This window comes from Herpailurus yagouaroundi, unplaced genomic scaffold (assembly GCF_014898765.1).
Source record: "Herpailurus yagouaroundi ecotype Mexico unplaced genomic scaffold, PumYag 29, whole genome shotgun sequence".
NCBI classification, from domain to species: Eukaryota; Metazoa; Chordata; class Mammalia; order Carnivora; family Felidae; genus Herpailurus; species Herpailurus yagouaroundi.
Window position 1 is genome coordinate 13,710,970 of NW_024412377.1, and position 14,773 is coordinate 13,725,742.

Below are 14,773 nucleotides of genomic sequence, written 5' to 3' on the forward strand. Positions count from 1 at the left end.
ATCTCCCTGGTTATTTACTTTGTGTCTCTCTCTTCTCATACATCATTCTTTTCCCGGGACTGATTTTTTTTTTTTTTTTTTTTTTTTATTTTTTTTAGACTCTTTGCTATTCCCCAGGCTTCCCAGGCTGCATTTTAAAACCCAAATTCAGATATGAAACACATCCTGTCATTCCTGACAGCTACTTCCTCAAATACTCCTTTCATCTTTACAACCTAACTGATGTTTTCTATTTACGATTAAATCTTTCTCCTCTGCGACTCCCCTCCCTGGTAGAATTCAACATAAGAAATGCTACTTACGGTAATGATTGACCTTATTCTCTCCCAACTTTCTTATGGTTCACTAGAAAGCATTGGGGGGTGGGGTAGTGATAAAAACTGCATAAAGCACATCATGCTAAAAGTTTGTATAACTCAGCATACATACACATCATTGATTCCAAAGCTGACATAAAGCCAAACCTCGACTGACCTTATAACCCATCATTTTGTACTTCTAGATATTGACCCAGTTGACCTGAGAACTTATGCCCACACAAAAGCCTTAACACCTGCACATGAATGTCCTTAGGGGTTCTATTCATAATGGACAAAACCTGGAAGGAGTCAGTATGTCTTTCAAATGATGAATGGAGAAACAGATTGTGGTACATCCATACAGTGGAATACTATTCACCAATAAAAGGAATGTACTGTCAAGCCATGTGAAGACATAGGCGACTCTTAAATGAATACAGTAAATGAAAGAAGCCAGTGTTAGAGTGCTATGCACTTTATGATTCAGTTATATGAGATTCTGGAAGAGGAAACACTGAAGAAACCGAAGCCAAATCAGTCACTGCCAAGGAAGCATGTCTGCTATCAGTCAAGTCTTGGCAGGATAGCGGGCTTGTGAGACACCACGAGCCAGCTAAACTGTACCCAGGGTGTCTGACCCACAGAAATTGTGATATAATAAGTGTTTGCTGTTTTCAAACACGAAATTTGAGGGTAATTTGTTATTCAACTTTACATAGTCCAGTTGGATATATCGTATGCAACATTAAAACCAAGTCACAAGATAGGCTTTTGCTTTCAAATAGGAAAGATGATGTTAAAATGTGAAAATACTTTTGTCCTGGGTTAATACATGTTAACAGAGTTATCTCTGGAAACAGGAATGTTGAAACTAGACATAAAGTATGTTAGGCCTTCTGCTTTTTCAGAATAATAATACTTTTCTATATGGACTGTATTTCTTTTTTTTTATTTTTATTTTTTTTAAATTTTTTTTTCAACGTTTATTTATTTTTGGGACAGAGAGAGACAGAGCATGAACGGGGAAGGGGCAGAGAGAGAGGGAGACACAGAATCGGAAACAGGCTCCAGGCTCTGAGCCATCAGCCCAGAGCCTGACGCGGGGCTCGAACTCACGAATCGCGAGATCGTGACCTGGCTGAAGTCGGACGCTTAACCGACTGCGCCACCCAGGCGCCCCTATATGGACTGTATTTCAAAGAGAATTCCTTAACACGAGTTAATCTATTGCATTTTCATGTGATTTCTGCCCAAATTAGTGCTGACTCTCCAATCATTAATAAGAAAAAAAAAAAAAAAAAAAAAAAGATGCGTCCTTAACGTGCAATAGGACAGAACAAATGTTTGGTTCTGCCTTCTGATTACTCCTAGATGTGTCTGCATTTTAACCCTACAACAGGAACAGGCTTTTTTCACATGATGGTAATGGATTGGAAGGGAAGAAAGAGGTGATTCTAGATAAAGAAATCGAAGAGCGTTATTTAAACTCAGAGGGGGAAATAAGAATCAAATAGAGTCTGAGTTTAAAATGTCAAGCTGGGGGCGCCTGGGTGGCGCAGTCGGTTAAGCGTCCGACTTCAGCCAGGTCACGATCTCGCGGTCCGTGAGTTCGAGCCCCGCGTCGGGCTCTGGGCTGATGGCTCGGAGCCTGGAGCCTGTTTCCGATTCTGTGTCTCCCTCTCTCTCTGCCCCTCCCCCGTTCATGCTCTGTCTCTCTCTGTCCCAAAAATAAATAAACGTTGAAAAAAAAATAAATAAAATGTCAAGCTGTAATTTGTCTGGTTCCTCTTGCTCACGTAACGTTCAAAACGTCTCCCTCTATTGGACTCTTTTTTTCTCTACAAATGTGGCCCATTTCGTATATAGATATTTTCTTTTGCTAATGTTCCCTCACATGCACAGATCAATCTTCACACGTTCTCACACTCATTTTGCCTTTTTTGGCATGTGTTCTGTTTGCCTGCCATATGTAACCATCCCTGCAACATTTCCAGACCCGATTTGAAGTTTGAAAAATATCCTTCTCTGTATTCTGCATTTTTATGCCTTTGAAACTTTGCATAAGTTTTCTCTATGAAAATCTGACTGATCTTCTTTTTTCCTTTTTTTTTTTTTTTTTTTTTTTTTTTAGCCAGTGAATTTTCAAAGAAGAGTTTCCTCCTACTTTTTTATCATTTTGGGGCCTACTCTGAGTTCAGAGAATACAAAAATGTAGCAGTGTGTCAGAAATCTCTTTCAGGACGCCTGAGTGGCTCACTTAGTTTGGCTTCTGATTCTTGACTTTGGCACAGGTTGTGATCTCAAGGTCAGGAGCTAGAGCCCCGTGTCTGGTTCTCTGCTGGTCATGGAGCCTGGTCATCCTCTCTCTCCCTCTCTCTCTGCCCCTCCCCAGCTCATGCTCTCTCTCTTTCTCTCAAAGTAATTAAGTGAACTTTTTTTTTTTTTTTTTAAAGACATCTCTTTGTAGGGGTGGGAAGGCGACCCTGATAGATTGATTCTGTCTTCATAGGACAACTGGGTTAGATCAGAAAGTTCTCGTCTAAACTTTCCAGCTGACTCTTTGTGCATGAATCTCCCTTGGGTCAAAAAGATATTGCCACCAGTGACCATTTTCTACTTAATAATGGTTTGTCACATGGGAGATCTGACTTAATATGTAATTAATAGAAGGGTCCTTGGAGTGATTGCCTCAGAACTGAAAGTTTGTTGCCTAATTTATCTGAAGACTCTCTGTGGATGCAAGCAAACTCTCCTGTCCCAGTTTGTACCTCCCATTAAGTTCCAGACTAGGGGAATGGTTTATGTGGTTACTGCAGTTGAACCTTCTTTGTCCGTCTCTATACCTTATCCATTTTCTAATTACACAGCCTAGAATACTGTTCCTTGTCTCTTTTGCCTGATAAACACATACTTGTTATTCAAGACTTCCGGTAAACCTCATCTCCTCCTTAAAGTCATCCCCGAACACTCCTACCTCCTACCGCCTAAGGAAGTAAGGGACCCCATGACTCTGCTCCCATAGCATCTTCTGTATGAGAATAGAGCATCATCCCTCTGTTTGATAATATATTTGTTCTCTCTACCTCTCCACCATAGAGTGAGCTCCTGTCTCATAGGCAGTTAATAATGTTCAACTCTGTCTCACCGACACCTAGCCCTGGGTCTGGACAAATAAAGAGGTTCAACATACATTTGATGAAATAATAATTGAATGAACACACGAAATAAATTAATGAACATATAAAGGAAGGAATCATTGCATTGTTATGTATATCAAATAATGTCCAATGCATATAAATGAACTCATTACATGTATTAATTAGTCAACTAATTATGTACATGAACGAATCAATCAAGTTTATCAACTTAAGACCATCAAATCAGTAAGTAATATATATCAATTAATAGATTACGTGCACATTTATTTCTTACTGAATAAATCAAGGAGAGAAAAAAAATAAGTGTATAAGATGCGTGTATAAACTCTCCCATCTAACTGAGGGGATTTTGTTTTCTTCCCTGGTATCGACTGGATGTTCATATCCCTTAAAAATTCACATTTTGAAACCTAATCCCCAATATGAGGGCATTTGGAGGGAGGCCTTTGAGAGCACCCTCATGAACGCTATTAATGCCCTTATAAATGAGACTCCAGAGAGCTCTCTTGCTCTAGGAGGTGAGATCTCATCAGACACTGAACCTGCCAGTGCTTTGATCTTGGACTTCTCAACCTCCAAGATGAAGAGAAATACATTTCTGTTGTTTCTGAGCCATCCAGTCTATGGTATTTTTGCTACAGTAGCTCAAATGGATGAAGACACAGTTTGCCTGTGTTCAACAAAATGAGTTTTATTAGAAATATAATTTACTCAACGTTAAGACAGGAAAATAAAGAAGAAAATAAGCAAGAAATTATCGGGAGGAAAAGTATTGATAAACCCAGTGCTGTACCTGATATATTTTTTATACGTTTTTCATGTAGTTATAATTATGTTTTACCATTTTATATGCCATCATTAGAATGGCCGTACTAGTCTCAGTGTAACAGGTGGTCCCAGTTTCACTTGTTGAAATCCACCAGCCAAAGACCATAACACATCTGAGTAGAGCAAAAAAAAGGTTATTTAGCTCACCACGGTAAGGGAGAGTTGTCTCCAGAGGAATTGTAGAAGTCTCAGCAGACAATTTTGGCAAAGGTCTATTAAAGGATGCGGGCTTCTTTGGGGTGATTCGAAGCAGGGCTTAAAGAAGAGGTAGGCCATTTCTGAATTGGATACGGTCAGAATTCAGTGGCAATTCAGGAATTGGCTACGTTGGCGATTCTTTCTAGGAGGTCAGGAAATCGAAACAACGCTGGATGTCAGAGGTAAATAACTAGTACAAAGAGGGTTGTTTAGTTACGTTCTGTGGTTGCTGAGTGTCCTTGCCTCTGTCGTCTCAGACTCCGTCACCGCCGTGTCGCCCTGATGGGTGTTGATGTTTCATGTATGCTGTTTATGATAGCCTAATTCTAACTGTTGGCTGGTAGGGGTGATTTTCACTTTCTGAAAATACTTATTGTTGGACACTTCGGTTTTCCACTTCTTCAATTCTGTGATGTGATATGCTGAGCAGCATTATATATATAGTATTTTTTTCTTTTTTTGAATAGGCTCCCAGAGATGTCTGTTAGCATCAGTTTGTGCTCGTTTTTCTTTTGATCTCTCTCTGTTACCATCATTCTCCTGCCAAATTCCCACCATTCCAGTTTGAACCAGCAACACTAATCGATGAGACTCTTCCTCCATCATTATTATGGATTGCATACTTTACACATGACTTAATAGGCAAAAATGGAAGATGATTTTTAACTTCCTTGAGTTCTATAAGATTGAATTTATTTTCCATGTGTCTTTATGAGTTGCATTTACTTTTTTCAAATTATCTGTTCATGTTCTTTGTCAATTAGTTGAGTCCTTATATTTTTTCTTTTCTTTTCTTTTCTTTCTTTCTTTTGTCTTCTCTTCTTTCTTTTATTTTCTTTCTGAGACAGAGAGAGAGAGAGAGAGAGAGAGAGAGAGAGAGGATGCTTGTATGGGGGAGGGGAAGAAGGAGAGGGAGAGAGAGTATCTTAAGCAGGCTCCACACCCAACATGGATCCTGACATGGGTCTCAATCTCATGACTGTGAGATCATGACCTAAGCTGAAATCAAGAGTGGGATGCTTAACCAACTGAGCCACCCAGGTGCCGCATAGACCTTACATTTCTTAAAAAAAAATTTTAAATGCTTGTTTATTTTTGAGAGAGAGAGAGAGAGGCAGACTGCAAGCAGGGAGAGGGGCAGAGATAAAAGAAGACACAGAATCAGAAGCAGGTTCCAGGCTCTGAGCTGCTAGCACAGAGCCCAACATGGGGCTTGAACTCACAAACCGCGAGATCATGACCTGAGCCGAAGCTGGACGCTCAACTGACTGACCCACCCAGGTGCCCCTAAACCTTACATTTCTTATTGAATCTATATTATATCTTCAAGTAGTAAGCTGAAAATAATTTTTGTAGTCTAGTCTAAAAACAATTTTTAGCATATCAAAAATTATATGTGATCCAATTGGTCAGTATTCTTCCTTTGTACTTGTTACCATGCCCTTCTTATTTTCATACATCATTCCATGCTTCCAAATTTGATTCTACTATCAAATTGAATTCTTCAATCTACCCATCATTATTTGGAAAAATGGGGAAACCTGCATTCCTAGAATATTATCTACTTAATTTCCCATCTTGCATCTTGTTATTTTCCTAAACAGAGTAGCATCTTTGGTCCACCTTTCATATGTGTTGAGACTAAAACTAAATATTTGATATTTTTAGAAACAGTGTATTCATAGACAAAATACTTGAATAGTTTCTTCAGGGCAAAAATTGCAGTTGTTGGGGCGCCTGGGTGGCGCAGTCGGTTAAGCGTCCGACTTCAGCCAGGTCACGATCTCGCGGTCCGTGAGTTCGAGCCCCGCGTTGGGCTCTGGGCTGATGGCTCAGAGCCTGGAGCCTGTTTCGGATTCTGTGTCTCCCTCTCTCTCTGCCCCTCCCCCATTCATGCTCTGTCTCTCTCTGTCCCAAAAATAAATAAACGTTGAAAAAAAATTTTTTTTAAAAAATTAAAAAAAAAATTGCAGTTGTTGGCAGAAATCACAACAATAGATACTGTGAATGAATGAATGAGTGAATGAACAAACGAGCACAGAAAAGGAAATTACTATCAATCTGCAACAAGAGGCCAAGGCAACATTTTTGAGTTGTATGCTTCTTTACAAAGTTAGTGAGTTTAAATTCCCCAAATAAGACAACGGTGTTTCACTTTAAGCTGCTAAACTTGTGGTCATTTGGTTTGCAGCAGTGAAGAATGTATTAGTGTGTGACTTTCCCAAATATTGTTCGTGGGAACACCATTTGAAAATCAAGAGAAAGACGCTTCCTGAAAGAAGAACGTACTTCAGCGATCCACGCATTCGACTTTTTGTTTTTGTCACCTTGGTTTCGGTTAACATGGCAAAATCCTAGACACCAAGTGTGCCTTCACAAATGCTTATTGAATCACATAATCCATGGGTAAAGAAAAAAAATTTAAATGTTGATATTTCAGCTCTTTGTCTCTCCCCAAGTGGACTTACAAAATTAACTGAATATAAATAGAAGAAAACCCCTCAAACGGCTTAGAGCATCTTCCCCTTTATCAGTTCTTTTGTGCTGACTTTTGTATCTGGTTGTAGCTTCAGGTAAAAAAAGGGAATGTACCCAAGGAAGCATATGTTTTAAATTGCTGTTCAGGTTTTATTTTAAATGTTTTAATAATTATTTTAAGTGTTGAGGCATTTCTGGTACATGTCACTTTAAATACTGAATCCTGATGTCCCTGCATATACATACCGAAACGTATGTGTATTTCATACATATAAATGTAATTTTATGCATGAAGCACGTATAGGTTTATATATATATTTAACATTTACCTTCAGAATATATTGTATAAGACACATATTTAATGTCTATGCCTTCAGAAGCATAAACATTTTATTTCCCCTGATTTTGAGGGCTGTGCCTCCCAGAAATCCTCCCTGTGAATACGATGCGTTTTATTCACTTACGACAATGTTGTGACATCAATCATGTCCTGCAGTAGGGGCTGCAGCCATTATGGTGCCCGGTACTTTCTCTGTAATTATTTTTCAAGTCATTTCCAGAGTACTTCATTAAATGTTTTTAATGCCGCTATGGGGAATCAGAAAATAAATGAATTCCATTTTCCAGGGCTTTTAAGAAATGTAGCTTTATTTTAGGTTGAAGTTAATTTTGTATTGCTACCTTTGTCAGAGGCATACAAGGTAGTACTTTTTATCTTTTGAAGATAAGGATTTCATTGTTGCAATCTAGGAAAAAATGCCTATACCAACCAGTGAAGTCTCTCTCTCTCTCTCTCTCTCTCTTTTTTTTTAATTTGGCATGGGAGGGACGAAAAGCAATGTTACCATTCCCTCTCCCATATGCTCCAACTTTTATGTCTGTTTTGCCATCTATTCCATTAACCTTATGATTAATGAAAGTCTCCAGAATTTTAAATACCTTGAAAGGGAGCCAACGCCTGGTCTTTGGAGGCTATGTTGAAAATAAACAACGATAAAAACGGGGAGATGCAGGCTTTTGAAGTCCTTAAAGACACGACCACTGTGATCTTGGTACCACGGTGCAGAAAAGAGGACAGCATTTCACATTTCTGGCATTACTAACGACAACACAGCCACTGAAAGCGAGCATGAATTTCTGGGAGTAGCATTAGGATACAGGGCTCCTGCTGAGCTCACCAGTTCCTTGCTCTGCACAGCTGCCTTCTCAGCTGGGGGTTTTTAAATCAGCACAGTGAGAAAAGATAGCAATGGCCATGATGCATCTTCCTCCCTGTGAGAAAAAGGTAATGTTCAATTAACGCTTCAGTCTTCTGCTTTCCAACGGATTTATTTCTGTCTTTTGTTTGTATGTTTTGTTTTGGATTTTTTTTTTTTTTTTTTTGGTGGCGGTGGTGGTGTTCCTTTTCATTCCGTGGGATAAAATGCTTAAACTAAACATATCTGTGCTTGCAGTTATGGGAGAAGGATTCTGAACTTCTTGTGGCTGTGCTGACATCAGTAAGAGTTGGAGAAAGTATACATTTAAGAAAACGTATACATTCCCACCCACAGGATATTAAGGTATGATTGCGCTCACTTAGCTATGCCTGCATGTAACAGTAAAACCATCACAATGGAAAGAGTTGAGCCTCTTTTAGAAGTATTTTCATAAATGCAACATTTGATTTGTTGAGAACACCTACATTACTTTACCTTCTGCCGTATTGTGGAATGGTGCACACCAGGGTGTTTGTTAACGGGAGTCTGCTTTAAGGCTGGTTGGGTTCCTAGCAGCAACTACAACAACAACAATAACAACAACAACAACAGCAACAACAAGGGGTTAATCACAATAAAGCAATGCTTTCAATTTCCAGCCACAAAGAGGTATATTCTCTTCCTTTATACTTGTTACAGGTTGTGTTTGCAATTGCATAGATAGAAAGTAACCAACACGATTTGGTAGAGTCTCACTCTCCACAGGGTTATTTTGTTCTATGTTCTTACAGACAAGCCCACAAGGGTTCTGAGCTGTGCTCTTCTTTTCTCTTTGAGAGCAATTTGTTTTTTAAGCCCACAGTGATTTGAAAAAAAACAAAAAACAAAAAAAAACAGAGCTATGTGACACGTGTACCTGTGCATGCGTGTGTGAGTGTGTGCTTAACGCTGCCTTGGGTCTTATGAATTTCCTCTCAGATTTATATTAGCCTTCTGGTTAGAAAGATCAACACTGTTGAGCTTGAATGATGTTCTTAAGAATAAAGTCCAGGCGTCAGATGCTCGTTGGAAACATGTCAACTTAGTTTTATTTTAAGGTTTGAACCCAAATATCGATTGCTACCACTTTAGTAATCACTCACTATAAAAGCTGCTCAGCAACTCATTTTATAAACATTTATTATGTGCCAGGCACTGGGCTTGGCAACAGAGGCAAAAAGATAAGCAGGGGGTTCTCACTCTCAAGACATTTGTAGTCCAATCCTCTGGATCAATGAGCTATTTTCTGAACAAAGATCTAATATTTCATTATATTGCTGTAAATCTCCTGTTGGAAGGGAAGCTTGCAAAATCTACTGAGTGCCACTCGGAGTAGAATACATGCCTGGTGGGTAAATGGAAGGACTTGTTTTCACCTATGAAAGCAACGGCTGTTTTTTGGCCGACAGTACTGTGCAGGCACTGTTGGAAACGCTCGGGAGATACAAACAAGACGAGCACAGCCTTTACCACGAAACTTGCCTTCTAGCAGGGACCACGGGTAAAGACGTAGCATAAACTTCCACACTTGTTATCAGAAAAGTGAAAGGACAAGGGTGACCTAGAGCTTGAATTCACTGACTTCATACCTTAAACATTCATCTGGCCCACTTGTTTTTCATATTGGACTACGATGACCCAAAGGCAAAGACAGAGCTCCTACAAATGTTCACGTGTACCTTCATAATATGTGGAAATGGCTTTAAAATCAAACAGAAAATTGTTTTTTACAATATTGTTCTTCTAAATTCTGTGTTAAGAAGACTATGCAAAAATATTCTTACACTATTCACACAGTATGGTGATTTTTATTATTATTTTTTAATGTTTTTGTTTGTTTATTGAGAGACAGAGAGTGAGCAGGGGAGGGGCAGAGAGAGAGGGAGACACAGAATCCGAAGCAGGTTCCAGGCTCTGAGCTGTCAGCACAGAGCCCAAGGTGGGGCTTGAACTCACAAACCACGAGATCACGACCTGAGCTGAAGTGGGACACTTAACCGACTGAGCCGCCCAGGCGTCCCCCGCCTCCCCCAGGGCAGTGATTTTAAATTTCATGCTTGTAAGTGATTAAGTTTCTTAGCAATAGTTTCTCTGATGTTTACTCTTGACCGACAACTAGCAAAATATACGGATTCTTAATGTCCCCTGAAATTGTGGTATCCTCTCCGTTGGCCTGCTTTGGTAACTAGCGACACCGTTCACTGAGCATGTATCTGGGATCCCACCATGGAAGGCATTTGGAAAACATCTCTATCCTCTCTTTTTCTCAGTTTGGATACCTCCTTTTTCTATTTTAAGATTGTAGTGGTGGGGCCCCTGGGTGGCTCAGTCGGTTTAGCATCTGCCTCCATCTTGGCTCAGGTCATGATCTCGTGGTTCAAAAGATTGAACTCTGTGTTGGGCTGTGTGCTGACAGCACGGAGTCTTCTTGGGATCCTCTCTCTCCCCCTCTCTCTCTCTGCCTTCTTTCGCCTGTGCATGCGTGCATATGCACACATTCTCTCAAAATAAATAAATAAACTTAAAAGAAAAGATCTCAGTGGGACATGTTTTCCCTACTTTCTTTCTTAATATCTTTCTTGGTATTTATTTTTGTTTCTTTCCTGATTTCTATGTCATCTCTCTCTCTCTCTTTCTCATCTGTCTATTTATCAATCATCTATCTGTCATCTATCAGTCCAGAAATAAGCATGTAATCTTTTGTAGCTCACCCTGACAGGTTCCAAATCCACTTGTCCATTGTTAACTCTAACAGTTGGAAAAACCAAGTTCTTACATTCCCAGGCTCCCTTGCCAGGATAGTGGCCATATTGATTAGTTCTGGGCACTGTGCTCTGAGCACAGACTTTCAAAGAGGTCTATGAAATATTTTGTTTACCTCATATAAGGGAAAGACATGTCTGGCATGGCTCCCTCTCCATTCTTTCTGGAAGGCAGAATGGGATGCTGAAAGGATGCATTGTTATTTTGTGACCAGAGGAGGCAGACGTGAGGGAACACCAGGGGAATTTAGGCATGCTGAAACAATGCCAGTTGCTTCCCTTGAGACCCTTGTCATGTCAGAAGAATAAACCAATACCTATTGAGTCAACCTAAATGGTGTTTTCTGTTATTTTTAGTAGAAGCATTCTTAACTGAATATCACATGCATAAATAATGTATTAGAGATGTTGAAAGTTGAGCATTGTGCTGTAAAATGGAATACTTAACCATAAAGGCAACATGCAATTCTCATCTTCAAGAATTTTATAGTGAACATTTTATGTGGTAGGCAAAAAGGAATCAAAAGACTTTCTGATATCCATCCAAGGTCTGAGACCAATTTGTATAGGCTTTCTTTCCCCCTTGGTGTTCATTTTCTCATATGTAAAATAAGGAATTGCATTACTTCTAAGTTTCATTGGAGGCACAATTACTAACTTTATTAAAATAAAACATGTTTTGGGGCACCTGGGTGGCTCAGTCAGTTAGGCATCCGACTTCGGCTCGGGTCACGATCTCACAGTTTGTGAGTTCAAGCCCCGCGTCCGGCTCTGTGCTCACAGCTCAGAGCCTGGAGCCAGCTTCAGATTCTCTCTCTCTCTCTCTCTCTCTCTGCCCCCCACCCCTACTCATGCTCTGTCTCTCTCTGTCTTAAAAATAAATAAAAGGGGCGCCTGGGTGGCGCAGTCGGTTAAGCGTCCGACTTCAGCCAGGTCACGATCTTGTGGTCCGTGAGTTCGAGCCCCGCGTCAGGCTCTGGGCTGATGGCTCGGAGCCTGGAGCCTGTTTCCGATTCTGTGTCTCCCTCTCTCTCTGCCCCTCCCCCGTTCATGCTCTGTCTCTCTCTGTCCCAAAAATAAATAAACGTTGAAAGAAAAAAAATTAAAAATAAATAAATAAATAAATAATTAAAATAAAACATGTTTTGAATCGATGGATTTATAACACTACCTGTTGAATGATATTTTCTTTTTTTATTTAAAAAATTTTTTTCTTTAACGTTTTATTTATTTTTGAGACAGGGAGAGACAGAGCATGAACAGGGGAGGGTCAGAGAGAGGGAGACACAGAATCCGAAACAGGCTCCAGGCTCTGAGCTGTCAGCACAGAGCCCAATGTGGGGCTCGAACTCACAGACTGCGAGGTCATGGCCTGAGCCGAAGTCAGCCGCTTAACCGACTGAGCCACCCAGGCGCCCCTTGAATGGTATTTTCAAATTGGTATTTTCCTTGGATACTGTGGACATGAAAGGAGATATACTTTTACTGTTCATACTTAGCATTCTGTACATTTTACACAGAAAAATGCGGGCTCTGAGTCTGAACGTTTTGCTATGCCATTATCCAGTCTACAAATCTACTTTATTTAGTTACTTACCTACTGAAATTAGCACAAAAATATTTGGAAGCATCTTTCGGGAAGAATTATTTCCTGCACGATTCTATACCACCTCATTAATTTCCCCCCTTTTTGTGAGTACACAATCCAGGCAAAATAATTCCACTAATATGAAGGTATGTCTGGCACACTGCTTTTCTAGAATTCTCATGGCATGATTATGCAATTGTATGAAACAAGCATTAGAAAGTTTCATTGATTGCAAGAAAAATGTTTCCAAATTGCTTTCGGGAGGCCTAAAGCATGACAAATAAAATGTTACCATACCATTTAAAAGAATATATGAGCAATGTGAATTAAAGGTGGGTTGATCATAAACAACACTAATTTCAAGGTCTATTTCAGTTTTCCATTTCATCTTACGATAATATGGGGTTATGAGAGCTGATCGACCATCAGTTGCTCTCAGCAAGATTGTTTTGGCCACAATACGTTGACATTTAACTCTGATTTATAATTTGGTAGGTATTAGAAGCTGAGATGTACAAAGAAGCTGCTATTAGAAACAGGAAAGAGCTAAAACAGAGACCACACAGAAAGCAGAGAACTGATAACAAGCAAAAGGTTTTAAATATAGAAAAGAAAGAAAGAAAGAAAGGAAGAAAGAAAGAAAGAAAGAGAAAGATGTGTTTGTATTTGTGCGTGTGTGTGTGTGTGTGTGTGTGCACATGTGCGCATAGGCAGGCGTATGGAATAATTAGGGAAGGAGAATGAAAATGCATCAGTATAGAGGCTGTGTTCTTTTCATGAGCCGAGGAAACCATTGCCAGATAATTATCACCACCTCTTGTTTTCCAGAGTAATATGCAGCCCATGAACTGGAGAGCCCATCTCGTACTTAAAAATGTGGGGTTCTCGGTTTCTTTGAAGCCACATAGCATCTCTGGGTGGTAGTTGAGTATCAAACAAACAGAGATGCCTTTTCTCACAGGCTGGAAGCAGTCATCCCTGTTGCCAAGGAAACATCCTCAGGCGGCAAGGGTCACCTTTGGGGACAATTGGAAGACTTCAAAAGCAGATCAATAACAGAGAAACGCCAAGACCTGAACTTCCTCTCTAATGTTGTCTCTTATTTTAAATGTCATTTTCAACCAACACTTGCTTATGTGATTACCATGTACTGAGAAGTCGGAAGGCAACACTGAATGCGTAATAAGTCCAGCCCAGTATTTCTGAGCTGTGCTCTTGGAAGCCTGGGGTCTGGGTAGAGATGTTTTCAGAGCGGGCGGGGGAGGGAGGGGGAGGAACCCACAGGATCAGCAGCCTATGTGATGAACTTAACTGACTTTCAAGTTGAAAGACAGGAGCTGCAAGTTACACTTTATTTGAAGCAAAGGTTCAGCTCAGTGACAAAACAGATTTGAGATTTTTTACTCAGATTCTTAGTGAGATTCTTTACTCAGACAAGCACCCTGGATTACACTTTGTCTACATTGGTGACATTTTAATTTTAGTTTCTGAAAATATTTTGTCACGTATTTGGCTTGCGCAGTTTTTGTGTCAATAATTTACAATCTCAATTATTCACTCATTCATCCGTTTGTTCTTTTACCAAATATTTATGATTTTACACCAAGGGCCAGGGGCTACTCTGGAGATGAGAACTGAAGAGAACACAGTCCCTACGTTGAAGGCTTCGGGGATTCAATCGGGTGAAGAAGGCAGACGTAGCAACAATGGGATCCCTTGCAGAGGGAACAGAGAGGGATCCTTGTGATTTCTCCCGGGAACGTGAGGAAAAGCTTTTAAAATAAAACGCTTTATTTTTGCCTTGGAGGATGGATAAACGTTGAGCTGGGAGCCCAGCGCTGGAAGGACATTCTAAGACAGAGACAACAGCAAACGCAGAGGGCAGAGATGTGAGGAGTTCTGTCCATCTGCCATCAACGGAAGTTCAAAGAGGAAAATGGGCCGGATCACAAAAAAATCCTTATATGATATAAAAAAAAAAAAAGTTTATGCTTTAACGTTAGTTTTCCAGATTTTTCCTTTCTAACTTTAGGTATAGCTACTGGGATTGCTTAACCCTATCATAAATGGAGCTTTAAGTAGCTTGGTATGATTTTCTGGAAGGCTTCAGGCATTGGAAACTTTCGTGACTGTTTGTTATCTAAAGCAAGAATTGTGAAATCTAGGGATAAACTCTCTTGCTATTGGCGCTCACAATAATATTAGATTTATTAAAATACAAATC

General features: G+C 39.9%; 1 long non-coding RNA gene across 1 annotated transcript; it reads left to right on the top strand.

The window, feature by feature from the left end:
* Positions 1 to 7,801: 7,801 nt before the first annotated feature.
* Positions 7,802 to 14,534, top strand: LOC121042957 (uncharacterized). The gene is made up of 3 exons (XR_005796560.1): positions 7,802 to 8,246; positions 8,416 to 8,523; positions 14,357 to 14,534. It is a non-coding gene; the product is annotated as an uncharacterized LOC121042957 (long non-coding RNA).
* Positions 14,535 to 14,773: the final 239 nt, after the last annotated feature.